Here is an 11,925-nt window from a genome sequence, read left to right as displayed (position 1 = left end):
GTGAGGGGATGGACTTGGATGGCATGGGGGGGGCAAAGCATTTTGTCGCACCTGGGCCCATCGCTCGCTAGTTCCGCCACTGATCCCAATACTTCTGATGGAGGTCAGTGCCATACACAGTGCTAATTGAAGCCATCACGGATATACAGTAACATTAAAAAGCAATGTAACCAAGGTGATAATTCAGTCCATACAAAACCTCATGTATCCAAAGATAACTAGTGAAACCCTGCCATGAAAAGAGGAAATAATATTCTGATGTGACTGTAATAGTTAAATAAGGTATGAGATCACATCTCCCATAGGTCTGTCATGCAAAAGACTACAGAGGCCAGAAGTAACCAGGCCTGGCCAGTCTGGTGGGGTGTGTGAGGTCATGCTGTGATGTCATAATGGTAATAACTGCCTATATTGTGCTTTGCTGCTGCTGCCAGCTCCTCTCCTTGACAGCGTGCATTTGATTGTTGAGAAGTAGATAAGGCATACGGTTAGTGACTGGACAGAGGTTAGTGTGGTTCTATACTATGATAGACTTGGGGTGTGACTACTATAATATATGACTTATGACCAGTGGCGACTCTACAGGTCAGTTAAAATTTTAAATAGGGGAGCCACACCAACTGCCACCAACTGTCATTTCAATCTGACTCACTGGCAGTAGGTGTGGCTCCCCTATTTGAATTTAGGACTGCGCTGCAGCCCCACCTCTGGAGTTGCCCCTGCTTATGACCCTGAGGACAGGACAGTGAGCCTTATTTTGATTTGGAAGTAAGGCAAAAAAACAACAACAAGTAAAGGTGCACCTGGCCAAAACCATGTTGCACTGTAGGTGGGACAGATGTAATATGTGCCGAGATTTGGGTAGGGTTTGTCCAAACTGAAATCTAAATTGTAGTGTCAAAATAAAGCTGTCTAAGGCTGGGTACACACTCGAACGACCAGGAATCGTCTGGCTTTACTGATGATTTCCCTTGAGCTCAGAAGAAGTGACATTGAGCGTACTCACACTGCAATCCAATCTTGCTATCATCAAAATGAAGTATCAAAATTGTTTGGTTTGACATATCATTTGTCATCCGGTTTGCTGTACACACTGCACAACATACCCCAAATCACCAGCTATATCGCTAGGTTTGATGTGCGGCACATCAAACCTAGCGTTTGTAGCATGTGACTGTGGGAGCACGCAGTCACCTGTACACACTGAGCGATGTAGGCGATTTGTCGTTACAAAATGGCAAATTGGCCTCACATTACTCCAGTGTCTACCTAGCTTAACATTTGTGGGCTACATGCAAAAGCAGGCAGTATTTACAGTGCACTGAAAATATATAACTGTATTTGCTCTCCTTCCATTGCAACACGGTATGTTCCAGATACAAAGTTACTTTTTTTTTGCTTTACTTCCAAATCAGACTCCGGCTCAGTATTGGATAGAAAAAAAAAGTCAGGGGAAACTAGAAATGATTGCTTTAATGATTTAACAAAACAGGAAATAGGATACAGATACTGCACATTAAACTGAAAACAAATACATAGTAAATGAAATAACGTCATAGATGGTGATAATTTAAAAAAACAATACTATAATGTGTTTGTTTGTTTTTTTACTTTTTGTATTTTACATTTGTATATGAGTTTATTATAGTCACAGAGATTTTCTTCTTTAAACATTGAGCCATACAGTACTGTAATGTACAGTAAATAATATTACACCTAGTTCTCTTTAGAAGATCTGATTAATCTGAAAAGATAAAGGAAGTCAAAAAGTTAGTTTATGTTGGACTCCAGAGATGGAGTAAACAGATGAAGTTACAATTTCCAACACTGATAGTGTTCTCAGCTTAAACAAGTAAAATCGTAATCGGTCCGTTTACATTGGATATAAGTGCATCCAGACACAAACCACAGAAATAATATCTTAAATAAATAATGTACAGTTTATCTGTGTATATAAATGCGAAAGCCCTCACTCACTCACTGACTGGCTCATCACTATCATTATCTTACTTCCCGATATGTTAGGAAGATGAAATGTAACATAGGTATTCTTAAGGTGGGAAACAGGAAAACCACGTAATTTGAATTTTAATAAACCTCCCCTAGGGGGATGAAAATGGGGTTGACATAATGACATCATTACTGATTTGTGGCTTGCATTGCGTGAACGATAACGCCAAAAGGGACAATTGGACCAAAATTTGGATTGCACCTCCAGTGTATTGAATTTAATAAACTACAAAAATGGTCCTGTCACTTTTACGGTATCTGCTACAGGTGCTCCTCGGGTAACACCAAGAACCATGGATTAATATTTACTTACATTAAGCCAGTGGTTCTCAAACTCGGTCCTCGGGACCCTACACGGTTCACATTTTCCATGTCACCCAGCAGGTGCGCTGTGTATCACCAACTGTCACATTTTAAAAATCTACAGGTGACCTGCAAAACATGGACCGTGTGGGGTCCTGAGGACCGAGTTTGAGAACCTGTGCATTAAGCCAACCAGCTCCTGTCATTTTTCAAACACAGCCTGTGATATTGCGGTTAGGAGCTGATTGGCTGGTACCTTAACTCCATCCACTTTATATCCATCCAAGGCTTAGTAAATAGGCCCCTTAGTCTACGCTTCTTTATCTTTCCGCAGAGAAACACCAATGGAGGAAAACATCTTCACTAGACTGTATGAGGCAATAGTCCACTACTGGCGTGGGCGCAAGTTCAACCCAAAGAGACCACCACCCAGAAAACAATTTGCCATGTCCAGTAGTTCCATGATGGAAGGACACAAAATGACGCCAACAGTACATCTAGGTGATCACTGTTTTAAATTCATCAATGGACAATGGAAAAAGAAACGTGCGCCCCATAATAAGAGCCAGTTGGATGACCATCTCAGTCTCCTGCAAGCACAAAATGATCATCTGAGGGAGATGAATATCTTATTAGAACAGCAGTGTGATGAGCTGAGGGAAGAACATTTCCAGATATCATAGATTTCTGACCAGTAAAACATTACTAGAATGGTCCAAAGCGCACTCACTGGTTACTTCCTTTTCTATCAAAAGAAATAAGGAGACAGGAGAACCACAGTATGATATAAGCAGAAATTCAGCAAACAGTAATCCTTTTCTTTATACACTCACCTATTAGACAAGCTGGAAAACACTGAGAGGCTTCTGTAATCGGTATGCAGTGAGCATACCGACAGGATTCCGGCAAACACAATACAGACTCCGGGATCCCAACGGGGTAGGTGATTCCCCCTCTATGGGTGTCCACGACACCCATAGATAGGGTTGCCACCTCATCCCTTTAATTTTGGACACATATTAATTACACAGGTTCTGTGGCTGGCTGACTTGAAGACTCCATTTCACCTGGTTTTAATCAGTCACAGAACCTGTGTAATTAGTATGTGTCCAGAATTAAAGTGATGAGGTGGCAACCCTACCCATAGAGAGAGAATAGAACCTGTGGCAAGCATAGCTCGCCACCGAGCCCGCAAGGAACTTAGTTACACTCGCCACCGTGCCGGCATCCCAGCGCTCAGGATACCGATGTTGGGATAGGGACATTCGTCATCCCAGGCGGTATTACATACCGAACCACTGTAATCTTCTAATCGAAAAGTGTACCAATCCATAATACCCTACCACCCTTTTCATTTAGAAGATTAACCTTTCAGTGTACAGGTTCCCAGCTTTTAGAGTTCCAAGGTCACAGTTCCTTTAGGCAATGGAAACCCTGATAATGACCTGACTATCGGATTGCATGAAGTCTGTGGCAGATACAGTGGGCCATACTTCCAGACGTAAGGTGAATTGGGGGCACTATTGCGTGGCATGTGAATTTTGGGTACTATGGGCCTAATTATGTGTGTACACAATGACCGATGTTCATGCAACGGAATGATTATCGGCAGACTGCACATGTCCTGCGATGGCAATGCACATGCGCCAAGGTGCCGCTGCGATCCAATGAGGATTTTTATGGAAGAGCGATTGTTATGAAGTGACCATTAATGGAGGGTTTATGGGGAGTGGTTGGAAAAGCGAGGACAGGTCATGGCCATTTTTGGTGTCAGCTGTGAGCTTGCATGTGCACAAACATGGCTCCTGCGTTGCTACTGCCGTGTCCAGTCTGCGTAGCCATAAGCTAACCCTTAACCTCGATGTTCTCCATTATTGCATATAGGCTGCGAGTGTATACGCAACCATGATTGAGTTTGTGATGGCTCCGGTGGGCGTCTCTTTTTCATTCCTGGGTGGCAGCTTCACTTGCTAACATTAGCAATAATGTAGCCGAGAAAGTCGCAATAGCAATTGCGCACAACCATGAATGTGTTGCATAATGTGAACTGGGGGAATTATAATGTAACATTGAGTATATTAATGTTATTTTACTAATGCATCTATAACTGTATGCATCAGCTTCAACAATGCGTCCAAAATTTGCCATTCAAAATTGAAATGGTGATCATCATGTCCAAAGAATCCTATAGTAGATACTATGTCAGTTATATGTGCGTCTGAGTTCCCGGCCTGGGGTCTGGTGTAGGAGTTGGGGTAGAAGCTGTATGCAGAAAGCTAGGAGGTTTGAAGAAGTTTCTGCGCATGGAAAGCGGAAAGGTGCACATGTATGCTGAAGAACAACCCAGGGAATACTAGGAGAACAGGAAGCTATTGGAGATCTAGGAGTAGCACAAGGTAGAATGAGCTGGGCAGGGACCAGCAATGTGCAACACAGGAACCAGACTAGAACTGGTAATTCTTAGCTCTGGAACCAGGCTAGGACCAGAAATTCTTAGCTCTGGAACTGGGCTAGGATTGGTAATTCTTAGGTCCGGAACCGGGCCAGGACCAGAAATTCTTAACTCTGGAACTGGGCTAGGACCGGTAATGCTTAGCTCTGCAACCTGGCTAAGACTGGTGATTCTTAGGTCTGGAACCAGGCTAGGACTAGTAATTCTTAGCTCTGGAGCTGGGCTAGGACTGGTAATGCTTAACTGGTAATTCTTAGCTCTGGAACTGGGCTAGGACCAGAAATTCTTAGCTCTGGAACTGGGCTAGGACCGGTAATGCTTAGCTCTGGAACCGGGCTAGGACTAGTAATTCTTAGGTCTTGAACCAGGCTAGGACAAGTATTTCTTCACTCTGGAATCGGGCTAGGACCAGTAATGCTTAGCTCTGGAACCAGTCAAATATAAAACTTGGATAGAACTGATACTTAGGCCGGCTAGATATCGGAATGATGTGTAGCCGGCAAATCTGACGAATGATGGGCTCTTCCATCGGCAAGTGCATACACACTTGTATGATGCAGGGGATGATGTAGCCCAGGGGTGGCCAACCAGTCAGAGGCAAAGAGCCAGAAAAGATCTGTAGTCAAGGGCAAGAGCCAATATCATGCGCTTGCCGAAGGCACGCGCGCAAAAATTGGGGCGTGGCCTAGTTTTCACAAAGCAACACCCCATTTTGTGCGCACACCTTTCGTTATGACATTTGTAGGAGTACGACCTTGTGTCATAACTCCGTTTTTAGTCATGTTGTACAGTGCCAAATACATATAATGTTCCAGTACAGTGCCACATACATATAAAAGTGTCACATACACATATGTCCCCACAGTGCCAGATACATATATGCCTCACAGTGCCAGATATACATGTCCCCCCAGTGCCAGATATACATTTCCCCCAGTGCCAGATATGCCCCCAGTGCCAGATATATATGTCCCCAAAGTGCCAGCTATGCCCCCAAAGCCAGATATACATGTCCCCACAGTGCCAGCTCTGCCCCCAGTGCCAGATATACATGTCCCCACACAGTGCCAGCTCTGCCCCCAGTGCCAGATATACATGTCCCCACACAGTGCCAGCTCTGCCCCCAGTACCAGATATACATGTCCCCACACAGTGCCAGCTCTGCCCCCTGTGCCAGATATACATGTCCCCACACAGTGCCAGCCCTGCCCCCAGTGCCAGATATATATGTACCCACACAGTGCCAGCTCTGCCCCCAGTGCCAGATATACATTTCCCCCCAGTGCCAGCTAAGCCCCCGTGCCAGATATGCCCCCAGTGCCAGATATATATGCACCCACAGTGCCAGCTATGCACCTAGTGCCAGATATATATGTCCCCCCAGTGCCAGATATGCCCCCCAGTGCCAGATACACATGTCCCCCAAGAGCCAGATATATATGTCCCCACAGTGCCAGATATATATGTCCCCACAGTGCCAGCTATGTCCCCAATGCCAGTGACCCCATAGTGCCAGATATACATGTCTCCCCAGTGCCAACTATGACCCCAGTGCCAGGTATACATGTCCCCACAGTACCAGCAATGCCCCCAGTGCCAGATATACATGACCGCCCCCCCCCCCCTTCCCCCATGCTGCTCACCGCGCTGCTGCTGTCTGTGAGGGGAGGAGAGGGCAGCGTGCGCGTCTCCTGCCCCTCACTCTCCGGCGGCTGTGTCTCTTCAATTAGGCGCCGGTCCGTGAGCCAAACAAAGTGGTCCACGAGCTCTGATTGGCTCACGGACCGCCGCCGGAGAGTGAGGGGCAGGAGAGGCGCACGCTGCGCTCTCCTCCCCTCACAGAGTGACAGCAGCAGCGCAGTGAGCACGGGGGATGGGGGGGCCAGGGCAGCGGCAGCCAGGACCCGGCCTGCTGAGCCGCATGCGGCGGATGAAAGAGCCGCATGCGGCTCGAGAGCCGCGGGTTGGCCACCCCTGATGTAGGGGATAACAGCACGATCTAACATGCTGCCATGGCATGGGAGGATGCCGCCTGCGACCGCGGGAGCATGCAAATCAGGCATACACACACTTGATGATGTGCCCTATTTGTCATTCCGATTTGTCCAGAAAAAATATTTAGGAAGAGGCATCACTTCTAGGCAGATTAGAGCCCAAAAATCTAAGCACCACTGCTATTAAATGCAAGATAAGCCAGGTGTGCCACTTTACATTTTGAGCTGTAACCCACCAAGAAGCATCGGTTGATAATAGATATCGCTTCATAAATATATCCATTTGTGTCATGAAATGATGGTAAGAGGCATTACAGTTGGTAAGCCATGGCATTAGGGAGGGGTGTTGAGTGTGGGGTATTTAAACAAGTGTGGTATGGTGCAGAAGAGCGATGGTGGTTAAGGGTTATTCCGTGTGTGAGATATAGGGTTAAGAAGCAAAGGTAAATGAGAATTATAGTGGATGAGGTATGAGGTTGATATTTAGCCTAAAGCAGTGGTTCTCAAACTTTGTGCCGTGGCACCTTGGGGTGCCTCAGGACACTTGCAGGGGTGCCTTGGATTGGTGGTCCAGGAGCAATTAAAATTATTTATGGTCACTGTAATAGGTAAAATCAGTGCTGGTGGCTGTCAATCATAAAATATGTGGTCAAACAGGGCTACTCAAGGGCAACGTGATTCCAAACAGTGTGAGAATCACTGGTCTAGAGCCTGCAAAACAGAGAGCTTCCTCTGTGGCCCCTCCACTGTCTCTCCTGAAAATAACAGCAGTGCTATGTCACCACGTCATGTCCCATGCCACAAATCATTTATAGATATAACATTTAATAAACTAATAGTATCTTTTGTTGGTCATTTCAGTTTGTATGTAAATAGTATTCACCGCTCTTGCCTTTCATAATTTGTGTCTAAAATGAGAATGCCGATGTGTATGTGTACACAGTTCCATGTGTCCGCAATTTGGGCTGTGGGAGTCTCACTACACTTCCCGGCGGCTACAGCCTTAGCAGGTGTTTGTACGCTAGCTGCTTCCACATTTGCAGCTGAATCAGGCCCTTAGTTTGGAGTTGTATTTGCTGTCAGACAATACTGGGTCTTAGTGCCATCAGATGGGTTTAACTAACATACAAAAGGCATATTTACCTAGTCTCCCTGTATTTGCGGGAGACCAAGAGTGGCCGCATCTCCCGCATCCCGTCTGCTTCCTAGTGAAGCGAGCAGGATGAGGAGAGTACATGGGGAATCACACCACAGAATGGAGGATGTGGGACTAAATAATTCTAATTTGCATTATATAGCTCCTCCCGTAGACCCACGAATCACAATACATTGGGGCTTGGCCTAATGACGGGAGAGCTGGCCCCGCCTCCCAAGGTGCCGAGCAGCATCTACTCTCCGGGCTTCTCTCAGAGAGGTAAGTATGACTAAGGGGCTGATTTATCAAATAACATTAGTGGGATATTCCTAAAAAAAAACTGTTGTCAGGGGCATATCTGCACGAGGATTGTGATAAATATGCCTCTAATTGAGGGCAATATATTGCACATCGATAGACAGAGGGCCTGATTCTGAGTGGGACACAGTTGCAGACTGCGCATACTGGCCCTCATTCCGAGTTGTTCGCTCGCTAGCTGCTTTTAGCAGCATTGCACACGCTAAGCCGCCGCCCTCTGGGAGTGAATCTTAGCATAGCAGAATTGCGAACGAAAGATTAGCAGAATTGCGAATAGAAATTTCTTAGCAGTTTCTGAGTAGCTCCAGACTTACTCCTACATTGCGATCAGTTCAGTCAGTTTCGTTCCTGGTTTGACGTCACAAACACACCCAGCAGTCGCCCAGACATTCCACCGTTTCTTCAGACACTCCCGCGTTTTTCCCAGAAACGCCAGCGTTTTTTCGCACACTCCCAGAAAACGGCCAGTTTCCACCCAGAAACACCCACTTCCTGTCAATCACACTACGATCACCAGAACGATGAAAAATCCTCGTTAGGCCGTGAGTAAAATACCTAACTTTTGTGTAAAATAACTAAGCGCATGCGCTCTGCGAACCTTGCGCATGCGCAGTAAGCGACTAATCGCAGTATAGCGAAAATCGGCAACGAGCGAACAACTCGGAATGACCCCCACTGTACGCTGCACTATGTATATGCACCTTGATGAAAGATATGGGAGCAGACATCTTGCTCTATGGGAGGCTGGATGCCTATGTCTCTGAAATGGGTGTTTCTGGGCCGGCTACTGGGGGTAATTCTGAGTTGATCGCAGCAGCAAGTTTGTTAGCAATTGGGCAAAACCATGTGCACTGCAGGGGGGGGGGGGGCAGATATAACATTTACAGAGAGAGTTAGATTTGGGTGGGTTATTTTGTTTCTGTGCAGGGTAAATACTGGCTGCTTTATTTTTACACTGCAATTTAGATTTCAGTTTGAATGCACCCCACCCAAATCTAACTATCTCTCCACATGTTATATCTGTCCCCCCTGCAGTGCACATGGTTTTGCCCAATTGCTAACAAACTTGATGCTGCGATCAACTCAGAATTAGGCCCACTGTACAGAACATATCGGTCTCACAAGAGTGTCACGAGTATTTCTGGCAGATATGAATGAGGACGTCTACGGCTGGGGTATGGACCACAGGGTCGACTCTAATTAGGTTGACCACTGTTGGTCGACGTGGCAAATGTCGACATGATGAAAAGGCCAACCTAGTCGTGTCATCATTGCTCTATCCCCACGGCAATTCACAGCATGGCATCAAAGCTCTATCGACACAGCAATTCACAGCATGGCATCAAAGCTCTATCGCCACAGCAATTCACAGCATGGCATCATGGGACCAACTTACATAATTGGCCAGCCCCGATCCAACAGTGGCCCGGAAGAGAGGGATTTTTAATGTCAGCAAGTATCACTATGACTCAGAACCCCTTCTGTATTCACTGAAATCGCTTTAGCTGTGATTCATTTTTTTGACATTTAAATTTTATCAGTTTAATGGTTAAAAAAAGATGTTGCATACAGTACATGTGGCTACGACCATGGAAGAAGAATCTTTTTCTTTTTTTCTATATTTTTTCATGTCATTTCACTGTCACCGTGACACAGAGATCCAGTGTCATCTTGCCTGTTTCCCAAATCATGGGAAATAAGACAAAGACAAAAGTCTCTAGTTTGTCGAGATGCATATTGTGAAAGTATGGAAAACCCTGTTAAACGTTATTCAATACTGCAACAGCACCCTCTAGTGGCATCATTTCATAATGTACAAATAATAATTAAAAAGGATTACGAACAGTACACAAGCCTACTGTATGTTCCTCAGGGACACAGTATTTGAATTGACGTTGTTTACTTTTGTCTGAATTTTAATTTCCTTGTTGGTAAATGCCAAATCCTCCCTCTGTCTTGCACGTTGAATGTCAGTAATTAATATTAATTACAGATTAATAAAAAAGCTTGTGGTAGCTGCAGAGACCAATGGGCCTAATTTATACTTGCCTACCTGACCCTCTCCATGAGGGGGAAAATGCTCTGTTCCTGGACTTTCCTGGTAATGTATGATTGCCATCACCTGTGGTGAGTTAGTTAATTGATAAGAAAGGTGTTTCACCACAGGTGATGGCAATCATACTTTACCAGGAAAGCCCAGGAACAGAGCATTTTCTCCCTCATGGAGAGGGTCAGGTAGGCAAGTATGGTCAATTCAGACCTGATCGTAGCAGCAAATTTGTTAGCAGTTGGGCGAAACCATGGCCCTCATTCCGAGTTGATCGTTCGCTGCCATTTTTCAAGCGATCAGGTGAAAAAACTGCATTTATGCGCATGCGCATGGTACGCAGCGCGCATGTGCTAAGTACTTTCACACAAAAGTTTGCAGTTTTACAGAAGCTCGAGCGACGTTTTTCAGTCGCTCGAGTGTTCGTAGTATGATTGACAGGAAGTGGGTGTTTTTGGGCGGCAACTCTGCGTTTTCAGGGAGTGTGCTAAAAAATGCAGGCGTGCCAGGCAAAAACGCAGGAGTGGCTGGCCGAACGCAGGGCATGTTTGTGATGTCAAACCAGGAACTAAACAGACTGCAGTCATCGCAAGATAGGAGTAGGTCTGGAGCTACTCAGAAACAACATGACATTTTTTTTATGAGCAGTTCTGCTAATCTTTTGTTCGCACTTCTGCTAAGATACACTCCCAGAGGGCGGCGGCTTAGCGTTTGCACTGCTGCTAAAAGCAGCTAGCGAGCGATCAACTCGGAATGAGGGCCCATGTGCACTGCAGGGGGGCAGATATAACATGTGCAGAGAGAGTTAGATTTGGGTGGGTTATTTTGTTTCTGTGCAGGGTAAATACTGGCTGCTTTATTTCTCTGACGTCCTAGTGGATGCTGGGTACTCCGTAAGGACCATGGGGAATAGACGGGCTCCGCAGGAGACTGGGCACTCTTAAAAGAAAGATTAGGTACTACATCTGGTGTGCACTGGCTCCTCCCTCTATGCCCCTCCTCCAGACCTCAGTTAGAATCTGTGCCCGGCCAGAGCTGGATGCACCTAGTGGGCTCTCCTGAGCTTACTAGAAAAGAAAGTATTTGTTAGGTTTTTTATTTTCAGTGAGATCTGCTGGCAACAGACTCACTGCTACGAGGGACTGAGGGGAGAGAAGCAAACCTACCTGCTTGCAGCTAGCTTGTGCTTCTAAGGCTACTGGACACCATTAGCTCCAGAGGGATCGAACACAGGGCCCGACCTCGATCGTCCGTTCCCGGAGCCGCGCCGCCGTCCCCCTTGCAGAGCCAGAAGACTGAAGAACAGGAGAAAATCGGCGGCTGAAGACTCCGGTCTTCAATAAGGTAGCGTACAGCACTGCAGCTGTGCGCCATTGCTCCCACAGCACACCACACGCTCCGGTCACTGGTGGGTGCAGGGCGCTGGGGGGGCACCCTGGGCTGCAATATGTATACCTTGTTGGCAAAATGCGCATAATACAGTTATAAACTGTATATGTGCCTAATCCCCCGTCATAAATATTATTAAAAAAGCGGGAGAAGCCCGCCGCTGAAGGGGCGGGGCTATCTTCCTCAGCACAGCCAGTGCCATTTCCTCTTCACAGCTCCGCTGGAAGGACGCTCCCCAGGCTCTCCCCCTCCCCTACGAGAAGGGTAAAAAAGAGAG

The 11,925-nt window shown here is 46.3% G+C and overlaps 1 long non-coding RNA gene across 1 annotated transcript; it reads left to right on the top strand.

Annotated features, from left to right (window-relative positions):
- The first annotated feature begins 393 nt into the window (after positions 1-393).
- On the top strand, positions 394-3,038 carry LOC134933383 (uncharacterized). The gene is made up of 2 exons (XR_010179686.1): positions 394-505; positions 2,648-3,038. It is a non-coding gene; the product is annotated as an uncharacterized LOC134933383 (long non-coding RNA).
- Positions 3,039-11,925: the final 8,887 nt, after the last annotated feature.

Source organism: Pseudophryne corroboree, chromosome 6 (genome assembly GCF_028390025.1).
Source record: "Pseudophryne corroboree isolate aPseCor3 chromosome 6, aPseCor3.hap2, whole genome shotgun sequence".
Classification (NCBI taxonomy): domain Eukaryota; kingdom Metazoa; phylum Chordata; class Amphibia; order Anura; family Myobatrachidae; genus Pseudophryne; species Pseudophryne corroboree.
The sequence above is the reverse complement of the archived record's forward strand: the minus strand, read 5'-3'. Positions and strand labels throughout refer to the sequence as shown.